The 15,445-nt window shown below is 40.0% G+C and overlaps 1 long non-coding RNA gene across 2 annotated transcripts; it reads left to right on the top strand.

Annotated features, from left to right (window-relative positions):
- The first annotated feature begins 10,843 nt into the window (after window positions 1-10,843).
- On the top strand, window positions 10,844-15,150 carry LOC143856355 (uncharacterized). 2 transcript variants are annotated; one of them, XR_013238171.1, is made up of 4 exons: window positions 10,844-11,906; window positions 14,283-14,352; window positions 14,630-14,810; window positions 14,892-15,150. It is a non-coding gene; the product is annotated as an uncharacterized LOC143856355 (long non-coding RNA). The 2 variants fall into 2 exon arrangements; XR_013238170.1 differs by having other exon boundaries at window positions 14,630-15,150.
- Window positions 15,151-15,445: the final 295 nt, after the last annotated feature.

Raw genomic sequence — 15,445 nt, 5'->3', positions numbered from 1 at the left:
AACTATTTTTAATGGGCCTTATGCTTTGTGTAATGATGTTTTCTGAGTAGCTGATGTGAGTAGCACCATTTATTAACAGAGATCATATGGTAAAATCTTCAAGCAGGGTTTAAAGGTTGAATTTTCCATTATCAATGGTTAGGATGCATTCAGGATGCTTGTCATTGGTGAACTCTGTGAAGGGTTATTTCTTTCCATTTTTATTGCAGAAGGAATAGTAGGTCCCGTATGGAATAGGCATGGGTACGTGATTGTTTTAGGGGTACTACTTGAGATGTATACTTAAATAAGGTAGTGGAGTGTTTGGTATTTAGCACCAGTTTTGCTTGCATAGGATAATTCTAGATGAGAATAATTCCTTTTCCATTGAAATCCTTCGATTCATGGGATATTTGAATAGTACAGAGGCGAATACTTGGTTTTAGGGTTGTAAGGGCGATGAAGGCGCTAGCCCAAGCCCATCCTTAGGGGACTTGCTCAGTCCAAGTAGCATACCTCTCCTTTGTATATAGGAGACTTGCCCAGTCTCATCAGATGTTTACATCATTTGTGTCTCGGAGACAAGCCTTGTCTCATATAGAGAGTTCCTCCTTTAGGAGGCTTACCTAGCCTCATGTTAGAGTGGCCTCCTCTTTTAGAGCGAGTCCTTAGAGTTGTTGTCATTCATCCTCGTTTGAGACTAACTCAGTCTTATTAGAGCCTTCAGTGCTGGGATCTTAGATCGTTTTCATTTTTCTTGGGGCACCAGTTACTTGTTGTGGATCGTCTCTTTGAGGCGTTAGTTGCTTGTTCGGGGTTTTCCCTTTTGGATTTAGGGCTTTGCCCTAGTTTGTGGTTGTTCTTGCGTGTTCCCTTTAAGATTGAAAACATTTAAAGGTTTAGAGCATTAGAAAAGCTTTAAAATCCAAAAACATTAGAAATTTAAAACTCAAAACATTTGAAAAACTTTAATATAAAAAACATTTGAAAATATAAAAAACCTTAAAAAAATCTGAAGTGTTAGTGTTTCTTTTAGAAGTGTAGTTTGAGAGTTCGTTTCGAACTATGTTGGCTTGATCCTCTTCCACGAGGTACGTAGTGCAGCTTGGGATCTTCATCCCAAGTCCAGCCAAACTTTGTAAATAAATCTACTTTAACCATTTTTCTTTAAAACCGTGTTTTCAAAAAGCTCTTCCTTTAGAGTTAGGAGTTTCTCATAGATAGAGAGTTTCTTTTAGAGTTAGGAGTTTGTCTTTGATTTGTTGTGTGCTTGTTTGTGTTTGTTTTAGAGTTAGGGGTTTGTCCTAGAGTTATAGGAGAGCATCCGTCCGGTCAGTTGGCGATCCACATCGCCGACTGATGACTAGGTCTTGGATACGCTAGTGATCCCATTGTTTTCCTTAGAAAATACAGCCTAGTTACACATACGTTGTAGGAACCACCTGCATTAGCTTAGGGCTAACCTGCATTTAGCTAGGGCATATAGGGTGTCCTAAAATTCACAATTCACTGGAATTTAAATAATCGTACAATAAGCTTTAAGAACTAGTCCGGTCTTTTAGATCGAGTCTAAGATAGAGGTCTAGGTGTCTTAGGCATCATAGTTTAGAATTTAAATAATCGTACAATAAGCTTTAAGAACTAGTCCGGTCTTTTAGATCGAGTCTAAGATAGAGGTATAGGTGTCTTAGGCATCATAGTTTAGAATAGGTGCGAAGAACTACGTTGCCTTGATTCTCGTGGAGGCAGGGATGCGTAGGCTTCTTTGGATGAACATCAGACCATCCGAGGACTCGGGCTAAATCGTTTAGAGTCTTAGGATTCGTTGTGTTGTTATGCTGTATATTTTGTTGTGTTTTATTACTTTCTTGTGCAGACCTTATACCTGTAGTTGTAGCATGCATGTGTTCGTCCACCAGAACTTAGACACCTATTAGCATGTCACTCATAACCTAGTTATCATTAGGTGACATTTATTTCGGTTCTTTTGTGTGTGCTTATTTTCATCTCCGAGACATGCATGATTAGATAGACGTTTTCTTGGAGATGCGTGTTCCCATTTCATATGATTTTTGCTTGAAACTCTTCAAGGTTAATAATAAATGGCATAAGAGACCAAGTGTTCGCACTCGGGCGAATTGGGGGCGCTCTTCGGACCTTCTCCATTCGTCATCAGGCACGGGCCTTTTGTATCTCTGGTTATCCATTGCAAACAGAGCATTTGTTTTGGTTCCATGGCGCATCCATGAATGGCGACTCTGAGTTATTTTCAGATATATCTTGGTTTCGAGCCCTGGCTCCGGATCAGGATGTATCTCTTTCTTTTTATATCGCCACTCATGCTATGCTGTGAGGGTGACAGCAATTTCGAGAGTTCCCTGGTAGAGCTCTCCTTCACGTTGTGGAGATCTTAGAGGATTGCAGGAGGGATCTCGCGTCCCTCGGCACCGTCCTCTCAGGATCGGGGTCCACACTCACAAAGGGTAACAACCCTCTCTCTTTACAATGGTAGATGAAAGACATAAAAACTCTCAAGCCTCTTCAATAGGCATATACAAAGATAGAAGCTCAATAACCACTCTTGCTCTTCACTCAATAATGACAACCCTAAAAAGGTCTCTCTTGGATGATTAAATGTATGGCACACTAGAGAAATCAAAGTATAATGATCTCACATTCAAGTTGAGGATTTTTGGTAGGTGAGAGTTAAGGCTTTGGAAGAAGGTAGCTAGGGTTCTTGATTGCAAGAGCTTGTATTAGGGTTTCTCAAAAAGATGTTTAAATAGCAAGACATAAAGAAAACCCTAATTTTTGGCTTTCAAACGCATCGCGGACGACCGTAAAATATGGACGTTTGAATTCTAGACGCCTGCCAAAGTCCATCCACGGACGTTCGCAATATCCCGGACGACCGCCGTTTTCTTGGTTATTTTTACTCGCCCTTTCAGGGTGCAGACGGACATCCGCCATATTCCCGGACGACCGCATTTTCCTCAGTTATTTCATTTGAAATCACAAGGTTCAGATGGACGTACGCCAGTTTCCCGGACGACCGTATTTTCCTCTGTTATTTCATTTAAGATCACAAGGTTCAGACGAACGTCCGCCAGTTTTCTGGACGACCGTATTTTCCTCGGTTATTTTTCTAAGGTGCAGACGGACGTCAGCCAATATCCCGGACGTCCTTAATTCCTCTTGATACTTTAACTTGTGATTTCTGAGGAAATTTACTACGGACTTGAAATGACTAAAGGGAGTGTGATTCCTATAGATGTCTAATGTTAATTTTAGGACTCCCTAAGTGCCAAAAATACAATCAACAAAGAGAGAGCATACGACGTAATCTTTCATGAGAGCGGCTACTCTTTGGGTTGCTTGATTCTTCAATCTTCTTGTTGGCTTCAATCAATCAGTCTTGGATCTTCAATTTGTGTTAACTGTAGTTCCATAGATTACTTGTCATATCCAAGATGTCTTATCGCGATGACTTACTTGCTTGCTGCGAATCAAACTTGTTCATCTCATATACAAGAAACTTGACATAGTCAATATGGGTTTAGGTTCAATCAAAACATGAGTGATTGATAGCCATTTGGCTTATAGGACATTATGAGTTCGTTGTCATGCCATTCGGACTAACGAATGCCCCAGCCATATTCATGGATCTAATGAACATAGTGTTTCACGATTATCTTGACAAATTTGTGGTGGTGTTTATTGACGACATTCTTGTCTATTCTAAGAGTCGCGAAGAACATGAGGAACATCTGATGATTGTTTTACAAACACTTCGACAGAAGAAGCTGTATGCCAAATTCAGTAAATGTGAATTCTGGTTACAGCAAGTGGCGTTCTTGCGTCACATAGTCACCCGAGAAGGAATTTCTGTGGATCCAGCGAAGACTAAAGCCGTCGAAGAATGGCAAAGACCCACGACAACAACCAAAATTCGGAGTTTCTTGGGACTTGTCGGTTATTATAGAAGGTTCGTGGAAAACTTCGGTCGATTAGCAAATCCATTAACAAAGTTAACTCGGAAAGGCGTGAAGTTTATCTGGACCAAAGAATGCGAAGAAAGCTTCTAAACGATAAAGAAGAGACTCGTCAGCGCACCTGTGCTAGCATTACCAACACCAACCAGAGGATTCGTGATCTACAGTGACGCATCAAAGGAAAGGCTCGGCTGCATATTAATGCAAAATGACAAAGTTATAGCTTATGCATCACGCCAACTAAAATCCCATGTGCAAAACTACCCCACACATGGTATGGAATTGGCAGTAGTAATCTTTGCAATGAAGATCTGGCGACATTTTCTCTACGGGAAAAGGTGTGAAATTTATACTGATCACAAGAGTCTCAAATACATATTTTCCCAGAAGGAGCTGAATATGAGACAGAGAAGGTGGCTAGAGTTGCTAAAAGATTATGACTGCACTATTCATTATCATCCTGGAAATGCGAATGTAGTGGCAGATGCATTGAGTAGAAAAACTTCTGGAACCTTGGCAACAATGCTAACCACTCTAAAGCATTTACTCCAAGATCTGAGAAAACTGGATATGAAAATAGTGGAACCTAGAACCAAGGGCTACATAGCAAAGATGGTTGCTCAACCATCGCTATTGGAGAAAATCAAGACAACTCAAGTCGACGATCCTGAATTACTAAGGAAGATCGAAGCAGTTCGGAAAGGCAAACTTCCCGAATTCAATGTTGATAAAGATTACATCTTAAGATTCAACACAAGACTGTGTGTGCCCTTTGATCCAGAATTAAGAAGGGGATTGCTGACTGAGGCACGTAGTTCGGCATTCTCCATACACCTAGGGAGTACGAAGATGTATCGAGATCTTCGAACCCATTATTGGTGGAATAATATGAAGAGAGACATTGCTGAGTTCATGTCTAAATTCTAGGTTTGCCTACAAGTTAAAGCAGAACGACAGCTACCAATGGGAGTCTTACAACCACTAGAGGTGCCTATGTGGAAGTGGGATATGATAGCAATGGATTTCGTTACGGGACTACAGAGGACTACGAAAGGAAATAATGCAATATGGGTCATCAGTGATCGACTGACGAAGGTAGATCATTTTATCCCAATATGAGAAAATTTTTCCTTACATCAGTTGTCAAAGCTCTATATCAAAGAAGTAGTCAGGTTACACGGCTTACCAGCATCCATTATGTCTGATCGCGACCTGCGTTTCACATCTAATTTTGGAGGAGTATACAAAAGCGTTGGGGGACAAACTTGAACTTCAGCACTGCCTTTCATCCTCAAACAGATGGTCAATCCAAACGAACAATTCAGACACTGGAGGATATGCTTAGAGCTTGCGTAATAGACTTCCAAGGTAATTGGGACCAACACTTGCCATTGGTTGAATTTTCTTATATTAACACTTATCACTCTAGTATACAGATTGCACCTTATGAAGCTCTCTATGGTAAGAGGTGTAGAACATCAACGTGTTGGGATGAGGTCGGAGAAAGGAAACTTCTAGGCCTAGAGTTAGTACAAGAAACTACTGACAAAGTACGTATGATCCAATAACATATGAGGACAGCTCAAAGGAGATAGAAGAGCTACGCTGATCATCGATGTCGAGACCTAGAGTTTGCAGTTGGTGACTGTGTATTCTTAAAGGTATCACCTTGGAAGGGCGTGATGAGGTTCGGAAAGAAAGGTAAGCTCAGTTCCAGATATATTGGATCATACGAAATACTTGAACGAATTGGATCTGTAGCTTACCGTCTAGCTTTGCCACCCGCCCTGTCACATGTTTATGATGTATTTCATGTCTCACTTTTAAGGAAATACGTGGCAGACCCATCACATGTACTGAAAACAGAACTGAAATCCCAGGTGTGATGGCAACCCAAGAGGGGGGTGAATTGGGTCTTAAAAACTTTTGCCAAAAACAAGTGCGGAAGCTAAAAATAATGGCAAATTAAAACCTTAAGCACACAAATAAAAATAAATCAGAAATGCACAAAGAGATAGAAAGAGTGCACCAGAGATTTATAGTGGCTCGGCCACTCAAGGACCTACTCCACTCCACCAAGACTTCTTGGTGATTTCACTACAGATTCTCTTAATGGTGGGGAATCAACCCAATCACAACTTGGTTTGGCTCCGCCTCGCAAAACTCGCCAAGAACCGGAGAAAGCTCCGCGTCTCCAACACTCGCTCTTGGGATGGCTACGCGTCCCTTAGCACTCGCCAAATAACAATGATATTCTTTAAGAAAAGAAAACTAAAAATCCCTTCAAGAGGGTTACAAAGATGGATAGAGATATACAAAGATAAGCCTAATCCACTTCCTTGCTTAGAGATGAGAGAGACACTCAAACAAGTTTGCTTTTCTCTTTTTGATCTTCCAAATAATGCAAATAGACGATTTATAAAGGTTTAGATAGTGTATATACAACCCATTTGAAAATATGACCATTTGGGAGTAAAACCATAGTAAACTGGGTTGAAAAAGTCAAGCCCCACAAGCCCCAATGGCTCTATTGCCAGACCTACGCGGTCGACCGAGCCACAGTGGTCGCCTGCCCCTATCGGGCGGTCTTTTTATTTTTTATACCGTCACGGTTGACCTAGCCAGTGGCAGTCGCCCGGAGAGGGCTATCTGTTTGCTCAACATTTTAAGCGCAGAACCTATCGCGATCGTCCGCCCCAACCAAGCTGGATTGTTTCTGCCGAAACAAATATGTATTCGAGGTCGCCCGGGACACCCCCGGTCGACCGGCCCGCTATTGAAAGCCAGTTGCTGGATTTCCAGCACTGCTTCCGCGGTCGCCGGGGAGAACCCGGTCGACCGGCTTGTATAAAATTCCATTTTTACTTTTAAAATTCAGGGTCTTGGGTCATCGTCTTTGGGCATTAGTCCTAAGATTTTCAAATACATTTTTCTAAGTTTTCAAATAGATTTTCAAGATCATTTTAAAACCTTGTTAAGTGCCTTTGACATCTCTAAAACAAGGGTTAGGAATACAACCTAAAGAGACTTGAAGAACACTTCAATCTTCTTTTGTACTTCAAGGCTTCAAGTCCACCATTCTTCTTGGATCATCCTAGCTTTGGGGCACACCATGATCACTCCAATTAAGCTTCAATGCCTTGATCCAAGCTTCCTTGATTGCACACTAATGAGATCTACAACTTTGACATCCAAAACACACATTAGTGATATAAATCACTTGTGTATGGAATCATCAAAACAAGAAGGTAATGCCAAGGTGGGAACTATTGGGCTTATAAGAACCAATATAGTTGGAACAAGATTTGTCTTATGAAGAGCAACCAGTACAAATCCTCGATCGAAAGGAACAGATTCTTCGGACAAAAAGAATACCACTGGTGAAAGTTCTGTGGAGGAGCCAAGCCACCGAGGAAGCGACATGGGAGCCGGAGGAGGTGATGAAACAAAAGTATCCTCATATGTTTACTTCTTAAGGTACGTAAAATTTCGAAGACAAATTTTTTTTAAGGGGGGTAGAATGTAATAACGGTAAAAAAAAACAAAAATGATCTCATAGGTGGGTAATCATCGGCCGTTACTCATTTTTCCCTAGTTAATCAGGGTATGAGGACATATGGCATAATGGAGCTTACACGATTCGAACCCGACGTTGAGCATGGATTGAATGGCTTCCTACCACTAAGCCACCGCCCCAGATGTCAACAAAAAAATGAGTAGATATACTTACATATATTGAATATTATCAACAGTCACTATTCAAAATTGCTATGTATTGACACTATTTACATCACTATTTATATTTACTATTCACAGTAGGACCCACCAAGTACTATTCACCAGCGGGCCCCACCACAAGCGGGTCCTAACACCAGTGGGACCCACCACAAGCGGGACCCATCGCCAGCGGGACCCATCACTAGTGCGAACCACTGCCAGAAGGACACACCGCAACTATTTTCATTAACTCACCGACTAAGCGGGTGAACTCCACAACCACTATCATTATTCCACCGAATGAGTGGTTGCGCATTACCGACATGAAAATAATAATAAAATAATATTAATCATTCGGTTACTATTCAAGCAGCCATTACTATTCATTTATTTGAACCTTTACTATTCATATATTTTAGTAAATAAATTTAAGAGAGTTGACGAAAACTGTCATTCCCTATTCAGTGTCACTATCCGTTCACTATTCAGTCAATATTCAATCACTATTCACATCACTATTCACTCCAGCTTTCCCTAGAAATAGAGGAAGAGAAGAAGAAGAAAAACAAAAAGAAAGAGAGAGAGAAAAAAGAAAGAGAAAAGAAAGAGTGTTGAGGAAAAGTAGAGAGAGAGAGGAAAAGAGAAAAAGAGAGAGCGGGAGAAAGGAGAAAGAAAAGTACTTGGGAAAACCACTTTTTCATGTTCATCACCACCAAAGTCTTTAATATGCTTCCTAATAGATAGTTTTAAAGTTATTTAACATGGGTTTTACTAATATGGGTCGGTTCTACCACCTATGTTAGATTTTGTTTTCAAAATATTGGGATGAAGCATGCATAAGAGGCGATAACTCGCTATAGATTATGCAAGTTTTATCATTATATTTTAGAAACTCCCATGAGAAATTTTTATTCACAATGGAGGTTTTATTTATAAAATTGACTTAGCCATGTGGATTAATAATATGCCTCACGATGCAAATCTTAAAAATATTTGAACGGTGAACTGCTAGCATAGTAGCCGTAAAATAAACTTTAATTAAGAAAGGTGAACTGCTAAGCATAGTTGCCGGAAAATAAACTTTAATTAAGCAAAGGTGAACTGCTAAGCATAGTAGCTGTGAAATAAACTTTAATTAAGGAAAGACGAACTGCTGAGCATAGTAGCCAAGAAATTAACTGAATCAAAGAATGGTGAACTGCTGAGCATAGTAACCATAAAATAAATTGGACAGAAATGACACTACCTTGAAGCATAAATTGGACAGAAATGACACTATCCGGACAACAAGGACATTGTTTTGGGGTTAGAATATATTAAAATTACAATATACTTTTACAGGTTATTTGCAGTTCAATTCATACCAAGGTGTAAGCTCGAAAAACCGATGACCCGAGAATTTTCAAGTAGAGTTTTCCTTTCCTTTGATTCTCTTTTTGCTATATTTAATGTAAGGTTCCCTATCTTCTAATTTTCTTTTTGTTATATTTGATGTAAGGGTTCCCTATCTTTTGATTCTCTTTTTGCTAAACTTGATGTAAGGGTTTTCTTTCATTTGATTCTCTTTTGCTATACTGGATGTAAGTATTTTCTATTCTTTGATTCTCTTTATTCGCAATTGTCATAAGAGTTTTTATCCTTGTGAGATCCACAACTGATGAGAATCCAAGGGGGATCCTTTCTTTCAGACCCCATTCCTTTCAGATAAATGATTTTACTGATAAGGCTATAATTCTATTTGTATCCTCGAAACTTGTTTCCGTGAGATATGTTTATGTTTAGGGTTTATCTTGTGATACCCTAATTCTGAATATGGACTGAGTTATGATATGATGACAGGCGGACGCGTTATAGTCCTCCATGTGCACGCGGGTAATGACGACTCTAGAGAGTGTAAATCTAGCGGATTATGAGCCGAGGTATGGCTATGAATGGGCCGAGATATGGCTATGAATGAAAACATCTATACTTAATGAAGTCTATATATATATTTCTTGATATCATGTTCTGTAAGTTTTCTTTATACGTTTGGAAAGTATGTTGTGCTTATTCTTTCTTTCCATGTTTATAATGTGAGATGTTTTATCTGCGAAATATCATATTCTTATGAGCGTGACAATTCTACATCACTTGCTGTTTATACCCTACTAGATTATTTGAGCTCACTCTTTTTCCTTGTTTTATGGTTCCAAACCCCAGGTGAAGTAAAGATGAAAGATGAGGAACGCTAGAGTTGAATTCAGAATTGTTCCAAAGGATTTAAATATGTTTTAAATATGCCTTGAATTAAGATGTAATAAATTAGACCTAATTTCTGTAAACCTTCTAAACATAGTTGTTGTATTTGAGATCATGGGAATAATGAAAGTTTTTGAGAAAGATGATGTAATATTCTTCTAAGCACCGAGTTTGGTATTTCTAAAAAACAATCAGGGTCGTTACACTGTTTGAATTCTTTTGAGCAAGGCAGCCCAACCGAAAGCATAGACTCTAGGCTACGCTTGGAAGGTCCAAACTTTGTGCCGTGTTTGTTTGCCAAACCCTCGGCATTCAGCAGAGTTTCAAACGCCGCTAATCTTCTAGAATTCTTCTGAATCATGTTTGGTTGCCAAATTTGCAATGAAATTCCGTTTGACTCCCTACGTGTTTGGGACATCATGATTGCCTTTTTTCATACGTGGCACCCATGAGGCAGTAATGTTCCCTCTAATCTTCCAACTAAATTTCACCAAAAAGGTTGTTTTTGCGTGGAAGAAGAGTGAAAAAGGTCTTGTCTTATTATCTTTTCTCTCTTTCTCTCTCTTCGCTATCTCTCTCTACAAAACTCTATATTGGTAATGGCACCCCTATATCTTCCACTAATCTTCTAGAGGATAGTTGCGCAACCAAACACCACTTACCACTTTTTCTATACATCTTCTATGATTGTCTACTCCCTTTTGACTTCTTCTTCAACTATTTTCTCAGCCACCTTTGAGCAACCAAACAGAGCATTGGCTACTCTAGAGGATACAGGGCAAGACACAAGGTTAAAGTAGAACAATTTAACCGAGAAAATCCCATAGGAGTCCAAGATCCAAACCCATTTATCCACACCGCTCTGCTTGATATAAAACCCTTCAAGGAGCTCAACAAGCCTGGCCACTGCATATAAGTCCTTGTAAAAAAATTCCTTCTAAACATTGGCATCCAAATCACCTTATTTTCGCAGCGTTCAAAACACTCATTAACCGACGCCGCCTGAGCAGCAGTCATGGCAAATAACTCTGGAAAAATCTTCTTTAAGGGAGTTAGGGAGCACAGCCTGTATTGCCAAAATCTGATGCGATCCCCCGAATAAACTCTGAATCTAACTCCGGATAGGAACTTGTGCTTGAACCCAATGGCCAAAAACAGACCCACACCTGCTTTCAATCACCTTAGTCCAGAGATGAGATGTCTCCTCCCCATATCTCCAAAGCATGAGCGTACTTGCCTTTGATTAGTTAGTAGCTGCCAGCCTACCATCTCTCTCCCATGGCAAAGGCCCTTTCAAGAGAAAAGCTAGCCCATTTTGTGCCCGCCCTTTCTCCTTCTCTGTTCCTCTCTCCTCTCACCTCCCTCTTCCCTCTTTCTCCTCTCTGTTTTCTCTCCTCTCTTTTCTCCTTCCCTTCCTTCCCTCCTTTTCTCTTCTTTCTTTCCTTTTACCCTCGGTTTTCTCTCCCTTCATAGTCGTCCGTCTGGATTGCAGTCCATGACCACCCCCAGTCCATTCTCCACTCCGTTTTCCTTTCCTTCTTTCCTCCCCCTCCTCTCTCATATCTTCTCTACTTGCCTATACTTCCCTCCTCTATCTATCCCTTCACCTTTGATGCTTCCCGGATTTTACTAAAACCCTGGGCAATGTCGGATTGCACTAAAGAGGACTGCGCACTACCTACAGCCCTCCTTATTTACCATCAAATGTTCCATAATTTCCCCCTTTCCTTCTTTCCTTCTTTGGACTGATAATCTTTCTGATTTCAGATCTTCCAGCCACTTTCCTTCACTCTTTCCTTGGTTTTCTGCACCTTTTCTCTTTGCAAACCACCTTGCTGCCCTGAGGGGCTGTATCACTGATTTCGTTCAGTTTTCTTTCATGGATGCTACATTTGGGACTGATCAGGCTTCCGCGGGTTCTCCACCATGTATCTTGGGCCTCCTACATATGAGATCCGAGGGCGACATGCATACTTTCAGGTGAGATCTGATTCCTATTGTTTCATCCCTTATCAGCCCTGATTTTTTCATCGAAAACCTTGGCCAGCCACCCATGCCCTTAGTCTTATCCCTGAGACTGTTTTTCCCTTAGGTTACTAGTTGTTTTTGGGCCCTAGAGCTTTTATTTTTTTAATTTCAGATTGCCATCAGAACTTATATTTATTGTTGCCTTAGTTATTTATGTCCTTCTATCTTTTGATGTCAATTATTATTGCAATGCATGTCTGAGCATACTCTAAGCCCATCGATGAACTCTCTCTTAATGGTTAACTACTTGCTAAAATCCTAATGTGATTATTAGGTTATTGAATGCTTAATCTGATTTTGGGGACTGGTTTGTGCTGTTTTAATTTGAAGACTAATTCATCAAAGCTCCTAAGTTCTTCCTTAAGTATCCGCGAACCTCCGGGTTTGCACCGGATGGAGGCAGCGGCCAGCCAATCAAGAGTATGTCGGATATCCATCAAGGAGGGAGAGAATCAAAGCACTCTAATCCAGGTGTAATGATACCAAACTGAGCCAGCTAATCAGCCTCTATATTGACAGAGCGCCACATCCGTTGGAATGTCACAGAGTGACCCTTAACTCGATTAACAATCTCTTCTATCACATTGGTGATTTTCCATGGGAATCTAGCCCCATGGTTCATCCATTGAATCACATTGATAGAATCACCTTTCACTATCTATAGGTCTAAATCATCTTTCTCAGCCAAATGGATCCCAGTCATCAAAGCTTGAACTTCTGCATCGTTTGCATCCGTCTTACCCAGCAGGCCATTTGAGGTCCACTTGTTTTTTTTTTCCTTTTTTGAATGGTCCAGTTAGTATTACCGTCCATCTTGTGAATCAGACCCCCAATCTTGCTAGTTCTTGTTCCCAAGGCTAGAATCGTTAAAATTAAGCTTCACAAACCCAAGTAGGGGAGGGACACATTTAGGTCGGTTTGCTAGAAGTAACCTTGCTTATGCGGATCTCCGCCCAAGATCCACACAGAAGATTTCAATATACATCAGAAGTTGGTGATAACACTAGCCTACTGCAACATCAAGGAAAAGCTACTGTCTGATAGCATAGCAGTTTATAGGTGCACCATCAAAGACTCTACTGTTTCTTTCTTTCCAGATAGCCCACAAAAAATTCAACCCCTCTTAGGCCAAGGGGCAAATCTCCATCCCTTGATAAGATTCGCAATATGCTATGGAAAGACCCACTGTGCATCAAACAAATTTAGTACAAAGGACCTGATATCTCTGGCCACCTTGCAGTGTATAGAAATGTGAACAACAAATTCACCCACGTCAAGAAACAATGCAAAATGATCTATGATAAACATTCTTCGGCTACGCCGATGATTCATCATAAAGATTTTGTTGAGGTAGGCTGACCAAGCAAATGTGCAAACTCTTGGAGGGGTCAGAATCTTCCAAACTCTATAAGCTGGTGAAGAAGACATAGTTGGCATCGGGCATGAAGAAAACATTCTCCCTCATGATCCAAGATCCATACTGTCCTATTCTCTCCTTACTACAAAAACTGAGTCTAACATCTTCAGTAGAGGGCCACCCTCTCTATTTCTCCGTCGAAGAAATTCCTACAAAAAGGAACCATCCAATGACCCTGTCATTCACTCTAACAAACAAATCTTTGACAGTCCTCTCCCTTTCTGTAGCCACACAGAACAAATCTTGGAACAACTCTTTCAAGGCCAACTGTCTTCACCAAGTCAACTAAAACACCTTAAATTGCATGAGTCACTGAAAAGTTGGCCTCGCGAATCATTGACTAGCTTGGGTCGAGTCCCTTTTACCGTGGCAAGTTCTCGTTTGAGTTCGAGATTTGAAACAATGTTTCTACTGTTCACATTATCTCTAGCCCGTTGAAAGCCTAATCCTCTCCTACATCTTCTGCACAGTTGCATTCAGTGAAGAATCCGAATATTTTGTCATTTGGTGCTTACCTTATTTATTCATTACTTGTTGTGACCCCAGATTGCTCATGACGTACCATTATTTTGTAAGTGAATGATGGAAGTAGTCCATTAGTTGTATAAGATTAGCTGCCCAAAGCCTAATGGGATATTTTAAAGCACTTACATTTGTCTAACACCTTCCCGTCTAGTTTGCAATTAGGTTATAATTGCTGTCATATACACATGGTATGAAGTGTTTTATTCATTGCACTTCTATGTGAATTAAGATTTGTTATGTATAATCTATCTTTATCTCCAGTCTGTTTAGCTACAACTGTTTGTTACGGAGATTTCTTTTACTCTTCGGTTGGTTGTGTTGTTTCTTTATTATCCTTGACTCTTGATTCTTTATCTCCCAAGTTACTGATATGCAATTTTCTTCAGATAAACAGATGGTAGCAATTTCGCTAAACTCTTTATTGGATCTGTTCCAAGGACATCTACTGAAGAAGATGTAAGTTGATATTGAATTACAACTGATTTGCGGCTTAATTTTTTATTGTTCTAATTTCACCATCCAAAAAACTATTTAGGGCCCTCTGAAGTCTGAACAATGTCATTAAAAAAAAATACTAGTGTCACTTCGGCTTTATTTTAGACATATTTAACATGTGTTGGGAAGTGTAACTCCCATCTTACATTTTGTCATTATCAATAGAAGTTGCATTCAACCATGTTTCCTTCATTGAGATACCTATTTTTCCTATTGAGCTTTACTTATTTCATGTCAGATTCGTCCCTTATTCGAGGAGCATGGAGATGTAATTGAGGTTGCTTTAATCAAGGATAAGAGAACCTGCCAACAACAAGGTATGCGCAAATGCTTTCCATGAATAGATTGTGATTTATACTTGTCTCTTTTTAGGTCCTCTGAGGGTTTGGCAGGAGCAGTAGGCTCATGTTTCGTCCCAGGTTAGGTTTTGGAACAATTTTCTGTGGTTATTTTGTTTTTGGTCTGCAACCTTTCTTTTTATGTCCTTCCTGTCAATCCAGAAGAAGGCAAGACAATTGGAAACTTGGAATGCAAATAGATCCTGCTCTTGTACCACTCCTTGCGGGAGTGACATCACACCAACATTGACCAAGCAAGTCATTTGTAGTGGAGATGTCCAATGCCATACTGTGGCATTTATATGTCAAAATGTTTAGCCCATGTGTGAATGTTGTACAATAAGTAACAGAGCAATACAATGATTTTTTTTAACTGATACTAAACCCTTAGAGTGTATAAAGTTGAACTTTTCAATGACCAGTATGTTTCTTGTTACCCTTGTAATTGGAGATCAATTCTTGCCTTTTGAGTAGCGTGGAATTTCTGTATGCCATTTGTAATTTTTGATGATTTGAGTTGGTCTCCAAGTTTGGATGGTCTTTAAATCCGGTTGATCATCAAATCTGGTTAATTATGGGTTGGCGATTCTCATATCTCTTGAGAGATGTTCTAAATTTCAGAGCCTAGGCCAATAGGGATAAAGAACTTCCTTTGTGTGAAGATTGAAGCTCCTTTTTTCCTTTTTAACAGACGAGCCACACACTACTTTTTATGA

The sequence above is a fragment of the Tasmannia lanceolata genome, unplaced genomic scaffold (genome assembly GCF_043159265.1).
Source record: "Tasmannia lanceolata isolate RefF3 unplaced genomic scaffold, GAP_Taslan_0.1 ptg000023l, whole genome shotgun sequence".
Classification (NCBI taxonomy): Eukaryota; Viridiplantae; Streptophyta; class Magnoliopsida; order Canellales; family Winteraceae; genus Tasmannia; species Tasmannia lanceolata.
Note: the sequence above shows the minus strand (reverse complement) of the source record. Positions and strands in the feature narration are given on the sequence as shown.